Source organism: Dromaius novaehollandiae, chromosome 5, assembly GCF_036370855.1.
Source record: "Dromaius novaehollandiae isolate bDroNov1 chromosome 5, bDroNov1.hap1, whole genome shotgun sequence".
NCBI classification, from domain to species: Eukaryota; Metazoa; Chordata; class Aves; order Casuariiformes; family Dromaiidae; genus Dromaius; species Dromaius novaehollandiae.
The window spans coordinates 21034050-21046679 of record NC_088102.1 but is presented as its reverse complement, the minus strand read 5'-3'; the positions used below and the strand labels follow the sequence as shown (position 1 = coordinate 21046679).

At 37.2% G+C, this 12630-nt stretch overlaps 1 long non-coding RNA gene across 1 annotated transcript; it reads right to left on the bottom strand.

The window, feature by feature from the left end:
* Positions 1-642: 642 nt before the first annotated feature.
* LOC135328644 (uncharacterized) lies at positions 643-7980 on the bottom strand. Its single transcript, XR_010389603.1, has 3 exons — positions 7862-7980; positions 6245-6347; positions 643-1218 (listed from the first exon to the last, which is right to left on the bottom strand). It is a non-coding gene; the product is annotated as an uncharacterized LOC135328644 (long non-coding RNA).
* Positions 7981-12630: the final 4650 nt, after the last annotated feature.

The window sequence follows — 12630 nt, the reverse complement described above, 5'->3', positions numbered from 1 at the left end:
TTCATTAGTAATATGGCATAAGTGATTTAGAAGCTGTTCTGATACAACTCAAAGAAAGCCGCAGTAAAACAGATGAATAAATAGAGCTTATACCTACTTAAATCCAGTGAGCAGGAATGGAAAAATGCATCAACAGTACACAGAAATCACCTGAAACTTGTATGTTCTTTTTCTTGGATGCACCGAAGAGATGAGACTTGGTTAGATAGACACCTGTGACAGTCTTTGTCATCATTTTGCAATATTCATGAATATAACCATTCAGTATATGGCTGAATATAGGGTTGTCTGAAAACGGATAGTACTGATTTTGAAGATTATTCTTTGTTCTGTTTATTGCCACAGGACTGCTCTTATTTACACCCAGACAAGGACAGCCAGAGGAACCCAAGTGAAGTGCATTCTGTTCTTTATACTCTATTGACCCATCCTTCAGTACGATGAATTTGGACAGGATCCAGCGCAGAATCCTTTTATTATTCTTTATTCTCTAGGAAGCCTTCTGTCTAGGAAGACCTTTTTAAGCCTTCTGTCTAGGCTAACCTGAAAAACTTTTAACTTTGCCTGGATGATTTTCAGAAACCATAGTGTAACTAGGAATCAAGATGTCAACTAAGAATCAGGACTACTATGTACTGTGCAAGAAAAAAACAACCTACCGTTTTTATTAAGTATGTATATGTATATTAAGTATGTATATAAGTACTTCTACAGTATGAAGTTCCTTAGCAATTGTTAAGTCTTAGTGTGCAAAACTGGGTCTTCACTCATTCAGGGATGAATCCAGAGAACAGTAAATATAATTCTTATTGCCAGAAAGAGTTGAACAATGAAAATCAGTGAGAATACAACACCTCAGTAATTGCCATTTCCAGGGCAGTATCTTCTCAAATCTGACCTGTCTGAGTTACAACAGCCTGTCTGCAGGTTCTTTGCCCAGTAACACTACACAGAATACACTGTAGATCCTGTCTTTCATGTCCTAACATATTATTCATATTCCCAGCTCCACTATAAGCAACCCTCCCCTAAATGCCAAAACTGGAGAAGGGATACCTGGTTCATAGTCTGTAATCACCTTCTTCATTCTCAGTTATCCTGGTAACCATTCTTCCTTAGCCAGACTCAAGCTTTTAGACCCTCGTTATATCAATCCACTCCCTTTGTATGGCCAGCAGGGACTCCAGTGGAGTAGATACCTCACATTTTTAAATCTGTCTGAAAAAATAATGTATATGCACATTATTAGTATAAATATATTAGTAATAGCATTTTTTCAGTAAAAGATCTGCCCTGTCAAAGGGCAGTATTAACTCAAGCTGCATAGTATTGAGTCTGTGCCCAAACCCACTTACATCTGTTTCACATTAGTTTAATTTGACTTCAGTACAATTACTCCTGAATCATAGTCATAGGAGAATTACAATCTGGCCCTTAATTTTTCCATGATGTCTCTGAAGAATCCTCATAAGATCAAAGGCTGATGTCTGACAAAAATAGCAAGCCTATTTAATAAAAACAAGCCACCAAATTCATTTTATAGCAGTGCTGTTCTCTCTCGTGTCATTTTCTTACGATTTCTTATAAGATAGATATATGATGCTATACCTGAGCAGACTGATAACTGTCCTCTTTATTAAACAGGAAATTTGGGGTTGGCTTCCAGAGATACCTATGTTTCTTTGACATTCACACCACTATGAGAGGCAGGAAAGGAGGGGCACACGCAGGAGGCAGCCCAGGCAGCTGGAGGCCTTCAGGACCCTGGACAGTCGGAAGCTCCCCGAGAGCCTGGCGCTGGAGCCCGCGGCAGAGCAGCGAGGCTTCGGGCGCTGCCTGGAGAGTTTTCTCTCCTCATGGCTCTCTGTTCGGAGGAAATGTCACGCTGTCTAGGTCTGCCTGTTATCGTCAGTGAGTTTAAAATACTGTTATCCTAAAAGATTTAGCTGCAGAGACATTACAAATTATTACAAATTATATTAGTTTATGTATACAAGTATGTTTACAAATCTCATTGAGGCCAGAGGGTCTAAGCAGTTACAGTGGGAGCTTGTGAGAGGCTGATTGTATGAGAGAAATATGTGATGCAAGAAACCATGGGTTTGAGCCTTGGGGCATAAGCTTCCTGGTCTCACGTGCTCATGTCTCATGTCTCTTATGAGAGTTTGGTCTGCCCAGACAATGCTGTATATGATATCTAGACTTTGTAAAATAATAAAGCAGCAGGCATAGGGGAAGAGTAGCACACAAAGTATCTGGACAGGGAAAATGAGAGAGAGTGGACGAAGGCAGTGGATATGAGGAACATACTGACAGAATTATGGGCACCCAAGATATTGACTGAGGTAAAAAGAGAATGGGAGAAACCAAATGCCTATGATATGAATGAGGGATTGGAGCATAGATGGCCTTGACATGGAAAGGGTAAGGATAAGTGGAGTTGACATGGAAAGGGTAAGGATAAGTGGAGTGGACACAGACTCCTTAGCTTGAAGGCAGAATCAGGGATAAGTGAGTTGAAGTGTTCAATGCACTACAGAAGTATATCAAATCACAGCTGCACATACCGTAGTTACTCAAGGAGTAGTATAAAACTGCACCACTTGAGTAGATCAAGGAAAGTAGAACCAAATATTGTGGTTTGATGTATACTCTTGTTGCTCTAATGCTTGTTGTTTTAATGCCTTCAAATGTAAGGAATACATTTACTGAACTTTACACTTAGAACTATGCAGGGATCCTGGGCAAGACTTCAGATTATTTTCCTTATTGCTGTTTAGCCTGACTGTGTCCTACCTATTCTACAGCACTAGTAGAACTAATCCAGCTATATGCAAGAATGCATATCCTGTATTCTCCCTGACCTTGCTTCCAGAGGACATGAAGCAATTGTATCGGCCACTGGGGCAGGGACCATATACACTGAAGGGGATAATGCTGGTCTCAGAAGCACTGTCTCACCACCCATTTTACTAAAAACTGTCATCATTTCTTAGAATCAAGGATGCCACTAACTGCAGCTGTTCCTTTCAGTGCTTTTCCACATAGTATATGGCCTAAGCAGCCTATTAAACCTAAGGATTAATGCAACTATAGAAGAGTTAAAGTAGGGAGAAACAGTCTGTGCAGACACCATTCACTTTGACCAGTCCTCCTGTAGCTTTCAGTCATGCTTATTTCTTTTCTACTCTGAATAGCAGGGGAAGAAAGAAGCTATACTGAGCATTTGAAGGGCTGACTACAACTCTTGCATTAATCATCATCACTTTTATAGTACTCAGAAGAGCTTTACTACTTTATAAATTAGGGAACAAATTTCTCACATGGCCCATGCATAGTAAGTAGCTCTTCCCAAAATATGAAAGCAAGGGTATTTGGTATGGAGCTGTGGTGTAAGGAATGAAATGAGGCTTCCTACTCAGTTTCACTCCATGCGCTTTCCCCTACCTTCCCTCACCTTTGTAGCCCAGGACATGCATTTTTCCAGCCAGTCAGAAGCCAAACTTTCACACTCAGTAGCTTAGCCATTGTTTGAAAGGCTAACCTTCTGAATTGCCTAGGTCTCTATACTTGCATGCCACTGGCACCTTCAGTGCTGGATCTCTCAAGGGAAAATGACTTTGAAATAGGATGATGTTTCAAGCAAAATCAAATCAATAAATTATTATTTTGTTGCAGGAAACAGTGGGGGCAATGTTCTGAGTGTAAATTAGAAATTATTAATATTAATTAAATGACCAGTGTGCCAGACACTATAACAATAAGCCAGAAAACTTAGCTCATGACAAAATGTTTCAATATATTAGCAAGGAAGAAAAAATATTCCTGCATTTCTGAAGATGCATTGCCCAACAGCAGGTGCATCTCCATCTGAGTTTCTACACAAATCATACATACTCATATATATATAGTAATGAATAAAAAATATAAATACAAACTCATGAGTGGAGTCTAGTGGACTTGGTAGAAAAAGCAATGAATAGACTAGATTCATTCTAGTATATAATGTCACCATCTACAACAAGTACCTTGGTGACCATATTCTCCATTTCATTAACTGTTTCAGAGTATTTGGTGGGAGAAGATAATAGTGGAATTACAACAATTTAGATATAACATGGAAAGAGACTGCCGTGTTATTCACACATGGCATACTCTCAGTAAAGTGAGAAGCTCACTGTCAGTCAACCGCCAGGCTGTGGCTTCTCACAGTTAGCTGATCTGCTACAGCTTGCAAACTAACAGGTGACATGCATTTCATTCTGCTACCTATGACAAGAAATATGCCACAATATATAATTATAGCAAGCTTCTGTACTACCTGTAGTCTGGAAATATAAAGGCAATGAAGAGGTGATGTGAGTTTTTGGACATTGTACTGAGGATTGTGTGAGGATATTGTACTAACATACCATGTCTTTATGCTGAAGAATGGAGAAATGTAATCTGCATAAACTTGCTAAGCTCATGGTAGCAAGTTCTCCACAAGCAGCCTCCTTTACACATTCACATTTTGAATGCACACATTCTTTGAGCTTTTTATGGAGTAATTCAGGAATGTATCCTTATATCTCTGAAATGGGTACAGTTATTTCTGTATGTAATATATAGAAGTCTTAGGCTCTTTTTTTTTGAAAGGCACAATATAAACTGCTATTATTATTTACATTTTCACATTATATTTGTCTATAAAGATCCTGCATAGTAGTTTTAAACTGTTTCTTTACTACACAAATTAATGGGATGCAGCTAATCTCTAGTTCCCAGAGACATAACGCACTTGTTAAACAGTCAGATCAAAATTACTAGTACTACAAAATGCATGTACAGCTCATAAACACTCTACCTCTTTTTTTTGTTACAAAGAAATAGTTTCACAAGGCTGCACATTAAGGAAAGCACCTCCCCTTCATTTAGAACACTTGTTTGGAGCACTAAGGAGTATTGGGAAGTGGTGCTTGTGTTTTTATAGCAGCTGTGAACCAAAACTTTCAAAAGTGACAAGTTATTTTCCAAGCCCAGCTGAAGACACCTTGAGAAAAATAGTTTTTAGACAGTGCTGTTTATTCATTCTAAGAAAAAGATGCCCCTTTAAATCATCTCCAGTTGACCATCCAAAACCTCAGGAATCCAAAACAATTAGTCCTGATCCATAGTTATAAAGGACTATAGCCCAGGTTACCAAAGGTATTTAGGCAATGAGCTTCAATTGAGTCAATGGCAGTTAGGCTCCTAAATATCTTGTGGATTTCATTTCAAAAAAACAACACCAAATCCATCAGGACTGTAATCACGCTAATGCAATTAAAGAAGAAAGAATTTAACACACAACTATGCTGGCAAGCATTTTGAGTAAAGAAAGCAGATGGAAGGAGAGAAGGTCTGTTGTCATCTACACACAGAGTGGTAAAAATGGAGTTCAGAGGTATTGCATAAGTGCGCATTTACGGTGCAAGTTTTCTGAATGCCAAGTTAGAACTTCGAGCAGCTATTGTTATATAAATGTTGACAGAAATTTGACTCTACGAACATTAGGTGCCTCTAAATATATAAACAGGAGTGGAAGTTTGCCAGTACAGGTCTGTGCTAGATAGATCAATAAATTGCCTTTGCCAATGCCTGTACTTTATATTTCAAGGAGAAACATAATACAGCTAATTTTATTTTCTTTAGCATCTTCCAGCTGAGTATCTGAAAACACTCTACTAGGAAAAGTGAATCATGGAAACCTTTTAGAATAAATATTATGGCCATTTACAAATGAGGTAATTGGTGATCTAGCATCTCATCTAATTTCATGAGAATCTTGAATAGAGTGAAAGATGAAAATGAGATTCTCCAAAGCCCAACCATTTAGTCACAAAAAAGGATAATTTTATGATGTAAGATCCCAAAATGGTATACTGAACAATATTTTTGCTAAAAAAATAATGTAAGAATCAAGACGTATATATCTGTTACTGTCATTTTGTTTTGTAAAAATATACCTCGTATTCTAGAAGTTCATTCCATACAAAATTTGCTGTGCATAAAACCACCCTTCCTCCCAGTTACCACAAAGATCAATGGATTCTATAAGCTGGCTATTTGAATTATAAAACAGTATTTCCTATTACTTTGTGGCAATATAACATCATCCTTTAATTACAACTAATATCTCATTCTTGATTTTGTGACAGTCCAAAAAGAACAAATCATAAAGGCTCTTCAATTTTTCATTTTGTCTAATCACACAAATCTGTACCTGCCAATTTATCCTTGTATGTCAACTTCATTTTTCCCATTACCATAATTCTTTTTGTCTTTTCAATCTTTATTCCATCTTTCTTGAAAAGCAGTGGCCAAACCTGGATGAAGTACAGACATGTTCATTAAGGATCAATTGTAACCTTATTTAATTACAAAGAAAACTTTTTTCATTATTTTCTATGCTTTTTCACACAGTAAAGCGTTTTGTTTCTCTCATAACGTGGTAAAGACACATATTCAAGGCAAACTACAGAAAAGCTGGAATGCTATTTTTTCCTCAGTTCTCATCGGACACTCTCACTGAAGCACTGGTATCAGTACTCACTTAAGCTGTGTCACACTGAAACAAATGAGGTGACATTTGCTGTTTGACTCTTGAGCATGTTTTCGCTGCTTCAGAGGTATGATATCTTCATGGCAGCTAGGACTCGGTTTTGTTCTATTTTACTCAGATTTTGGATAGATATTTAAACAAAACTTTTTCTTTTGTTTTTACAAATATATGTTTACAAAACAACAGCTTTTGAGATACAGTGTTTTGTGCATGATAATTCTCTTAGATTATGGCTGTTTGTCATGAAACTTTCCAAAATGGATAATATTTAAGTTTTGGCTTTACAAATCATGTCACTAAACTAAGGATCTATTTTTGGCCTATTTTATCCTCAACCATCACATTCGTTATTCATTAATTAGGGGTTAGTAATACAAGGCAGTCAACTTCCTTTTGTTAGCATTCTTTTCTGATTCACACATAGTAGGAGGAGGAAATCCAGCTGTTGCAAACATTGGATACACAACAGTCTGACAGACCATTGCATCTTTAGAGCTGGAGAGGCTGCCATGGGAACTGACTCTCTGTTTTCCAGCTCAAAGTAAACCTATACAGCTATATGTTTCATTATTTTGGAGAATCAGATTTTCAGATCAGTGACACTGCAGCAGCCACAACACAGCATGAGCTCCTTACAAATAATGTAATCCTCAGAATCTGCAAAAATCTAAAAGTAATCACTGAAATCTTCAAATGAAAAGATTATCAGTGGCCAAAAAAATGAATGCAGTCTAGCTCTATTTTCAGCAAATGAAATTGCAATCATTTTTTCTTGCAGACAAAGATAAAGCAGTAGGCCTGACATGGCTGAGCTACTCCCACCCCCTTTTCTGTTTTGTAAATGAAAGATTTGTGCTATTGTCTGAACTATACTAAAATAACCAATTTTTCTTCAGTCAGTTCCACAGTAACAAAGAAAATATATCTCCACATCTGCAGATCTGAAGACTGTCTAAAAGGGAGTCTTGTCCTCACCTCCACTTTGTTTTCTACATAAGTGCTTTGTTTTATATGTCGTCTTCCTTCCACAGATAGTTTCTTCTCTCTAAAAGTTGTTAACATTGTGAAATCCAAGAACAACTGAAGTAATTTTAGGCTTGCATTAAGCTTTAATAAATTAAATAACTTACATGTCTAAAATTACTATCTCCTCAATCCCTAGATTTAAGAGATATGACCACACTGAGATTCAAATTGCTACGGCTTCAGCTTCAGCAAAGTGGGTAACAATTCCTTCCCCATAACTCGTGGTATAAATGTAGTTTTCTTGGTACTTACTGAAGAGCATGTTGCTTTATGGTTGCCAAGTGTCTCAGCTCTTTATAGACGAAGATAAGGACATCAGTTGTCATGGCTCAGACAGAAAGGCCTAAGGCAACATGAAGCTTCTCCAGAAATTCTTCCAGAGCCTGAGAAAGCTGAAAGAAGGAAAAAAGAATAGCATGGGGGAGAAAGTTTATTTCAATCAGGTAAAGATTTCTAGGAGAGATCTTACTAGAACAGATGAAGAGAAAAACTACTTGGGTTAGGAGAATGGGAAGCCTGTAAGACTTGGATAGAAGAGCATGAAGACTTATTCAGAATAGGGTCTAGCATTGGCACAACATCAACTGAGTATACACTGATCATGAATTTAAAGACTTCTAGCCATTTGAGGAATTAAATTCCTGAGCAAACATTTAAATAGGGCTGCAAGAATAAAAACATACTACTTCTAAGACAGAGTTTGAGTAGTTTATGGAAAAGATTTATGTGATGTCATTGCCTGTCATTAAAGAAACTGTGATGGGACAAAAGACTTCTTTTTATCCTAGTTCTATTTTTCTTATTTCTACATGCCATAACCGATCCACTTACTGACAGTAAATTTAACCCTTTCTAGTCTTGTGTGGAATTGCTATACTTCATTACATTACCCTTTAACAGCCACAGATACTGATGTTTAATATTAAAAAACAGCCTTTTCCTACTGGTTTCAGTGACATTACCTTAATGAGAAATATTCTGTCCTTAGCACTTATCCATGTCATGCAATCTGCAGTTTGGGTATTTATTATTCAAAGGATAGATGCCTATTCCATTTCTATTGATAAGGAACACAGTACAAAAAGACCCTTCCCAAATATGCAGACAAGTGAGACACTAACTCTAAGTGTCTCCATTTTTACTACTAACCATGAATCACATTAAGGCACCCAAATCAGCATACACAAGATCACATAAGTCACAGACGAAGCAATGAACAGTCCCAAAGCATCTTGACTCTTGGGTCTGTGAACAATTCATCAAGCTAAACTTCCTTTCTTTTGTGATGCACACAACTTTTTATGGCAAAAGAATAACAATAACAATATAAAGAAAGTGTCTGCATACCAAATTTAAAAACAGTAAAACTGAGGTTCTGTCTAAATCCACTGAACTTGAATATTCCTTAGGTCTTCTGAAGTCAGTATCAACACACAAATTTAGTAAGTAGCATGTGTTTTCCTTGGAATACAACTTTTAACTGAAGGAAAGTCCTACACTGTGTAACAGAAGTTCTTATTGCAGTTCTTTCTATGACTTTTTTTTTACTATTAATGAAATGATTCTGAAGAACATATTACTCCCAAAGAATTTCACTGCAAGAGTTAAACTTTATACTCTCCATTTCGCTTCCTGCCATTTTCTTGCCCATTGCTTTCTTTCACACATTTTTACAAGTGGTTAAAGTGACAGAAATTGCTATTCTTTATGAAGCAAGGCCTGCATGAGATCTTCTCAGTCTGTTTTCTTTATCTTCCTGTATGGAAAGCATGCATACAATGTAGTACCTTTTTAAACCTAAATTATATGTGTCTGTGTGTGTGTATATATATATATATATATATATGTATATGTATATGTGTGTGTGTGTGTGTGTGTGTGTGTATGTATATATATATATATATATATTCCAGTCAGGAATTTCAGCCTATTTCTATTAAAATTGTATTTCACATTCATGCACAGAGCCATGCAGATACTGAAAATGTATCAAAGTGCTGTGGCAAATTAGAGTATATTTTTATTGTCTTTTACAGGCAATTCTAAAGCTGCCCTTGAGAACTCCTCCTCTTGACCTTGGTGAAGCTAGAGGAGATTCTCCTGAGCACACAGGATCCCATTTGTTCAAGCACGGGCATGGATTAATGCACTGCTAGGCAAACATGAGCTGGCTGTCCACAGAGGGCCCATGTAAGGAAGGTGGATGGGCCCCAGGAAATGCCACATTGACATTCTTCTGTTTGCCTACCACAGGCTGGGTAGACACAGACGATCCATTTTGACCTAAGCAGGATATGTTCACTGAGTTTAGTGGAGTTGTGTCATTTATATGTTGACTAAGCTGACTCCTAATTTTCTGTTATTGAGTGAAATATTAAAAATAGGTGTTTTTCCTTTTACTAAGTAATTATTATGAGCAAGCATTTCCATGTGACACAATAGGTGTGTGTCTTAGAGAATAAAACATTCTTTATGGTCTAGACAACTAAGATTTGCCATTTACATAGCTTTTTCCCTTTAAAATCCCAATTACTCTATTAATAATTGCAGTCTGCATTCTTTTAATACCTAATAGTTCAAGTAAAGTAATGAGAACAGAGCAGCTCTCAGTAGTTAGCACTAATAAAGGACGTTTTTTCATGTACAAGCCTCCCATCTGTAAACTTTCATGGGAACAGGAGACAAACAGAAAATGACAGCGGATAAGAATAAGCAGATCTTGAGTCACCCCAGCTACTAGATTTTACATTACAGCAGAAAACAATATCTTGTACAATTTATAGTTATTTTTTCCTTTGCCACATTCAAAAATAGGCACTCTTATGCCACAAGGATAGAGGCATTGTAAGACTCCATACAGAACTGAAGAAAAAGAATACAGAGAGAGAGTACATCTGCACAACAGCTTCCTGAAAGGGTTTTGTTAGTATTTATTCATATTGCAGAGGAGACTTTTTCTTCAAAGTTGAAAAATAGTACGGTAGTTTAATACTGTGTTCATAGAAACCTTATGTCATTATATATTACTATAATTACCCTAATCTTCTTTATCACATTTCCTTCTACTTGAAGTTAGCTCCCTTACTGCACTCTAAATTACAGCATATTAAGTTAGACCACATAGTTTTTAAGGCATGGAACATCTCCTCATAATTGTTTCTGCCTCATTTTTTCCAGTGGAGCCCTAGCCTTTATAAAAATCTCTGATCACTGCTGCCATACAAACAATAACAAAATAACTGAATGTGCTACCACGAAGAAAGGGAAAGAGTCTTCAGTCCCATAAGAACACGCAACTTTCATAGCATTTTGAAAACTGCAATGCTGTTTCAAGACTGCACATGATGTTAGATAACTCTAAGGACCAAATGACCCAAAGAACACGCAGCACCATACCAAGCATGAGGCAGAAAAGAACCTGCCACCCCTTCTGCAAAACATGCTTTAGAAACCCTCCTATTTCAACAGTTACTTCAGTCTTCTCTCTTCTTTTCTCCCTCACACCAACTGTGTGAAAGCTACTCCAATTGCCCAACACAGGAATTTCATAAGTAAGTACCAAAAAAACCTGCTCAGGCAGCTCGTTTAAATGCATTTAGAAAGTATTACCTCCTCGGATGTTTCAGGGAAACATTTTTCTTTCTCAATAGTCATAGCAGAATGGATTGTGAGGTTAACGGTCTGAATGTGCCAGCTGGGGATTGCTGCAAGTTAGCAGCAGCCTGATGAGAAGCAGCAGTGAAGGTTTTGGTACGCTGACACCTGCAAGCACAAAGGGGTGACAAACCCGCACTGAGAAAGGGCACTGAAGCCAAGCTCAAGAGATCAGTGATCTGAATGAAAGCTCAGATAAACCCAGGAGATTAATTTCCATCATAAAGTGCACAATGTGGTGAATTTAGGGCTATCCTTTGGTACTATATGAATATGACATGCAGATCTGGTTATTGAAATGTTTTCTGCCTGCATATGTAGGCTTAATTTGATTGAAAGGTGTGGGGAAAAGAAAGAGAATTGCTTGAAATAAGCCATGACTCTCCAAAAAACTGCAGGTTTTTCTTCTTCAGTGCACATGCAAACTATTTTTTTCCAAGAAAGCCAAACCCCAGAAACACAGAGTTCTGGCATTATAAATAGGTCTCTAACTTAAGTGAAAAGGTAACTTCTTGAGGTTCTGTCTGATGTGCATTGTAAAACAGTATGAGAAGGTAGGCATCAAATGGAGTGTTCCATTTTTTGAAGTCTTTTTCTCTGATGACTTTGTTTCTTCCACAAAAATAAACTAGAACCTTGGTCTTAAGAATGATGTTTTGTTGCTGAATACTAGTAATTATAGCTTTCCATAGGAGCAGGGATCCAACTTGGATGATACACAGGGCAGAGGGAGTATTCAAGTGGTCGATAACTGTCTAACTTCATGTCAGGTAGGGAGAGGGCGTGACACCTAAAGAGTGGATGGAGGGGCAGCAGGAAGAAGACAGATGTCCATCTATACTTGCAAATGAGACTCTCAAAAAATATTCCCGCTGGTTTCGTTCCCACCCAGTGTTGATACATTTCAAAACGATCTTCTGTTGTAATGCATCCTGAAGAAAAGGGAAAAATACCCTGCTGAAGAAAACAGCCAACAGCATTCATTGTTGTGTTTCTTTTTTTCAAATTGGAAAGAACAAATTTTACAGGTTTTGGCATGTTATTGCTTCCTTGACAATAGTAAACTCCCTGCAGTGATTTATTTATTTACTTATATGGATGGATCAAAGACTAGGACTGATTCGATTTCTGTTAAGCCTTCTTTTTATTTAGTACCTGTAATATGACTTGATGTGTTTGTGCATTGCTATATATCTGTGTTACTTTTTAATTACACTTAAAACATATATATACACACATATATATCTACACATACACACAAACTCTTAGAAGTTAAGGGGAGCCAAAGGCCAAGGAATGTGAATCAGACCATTCAGAAATACATTAAGCTTTGATATATGTTGTCATTTGAGCTCAGAAATCTCAGA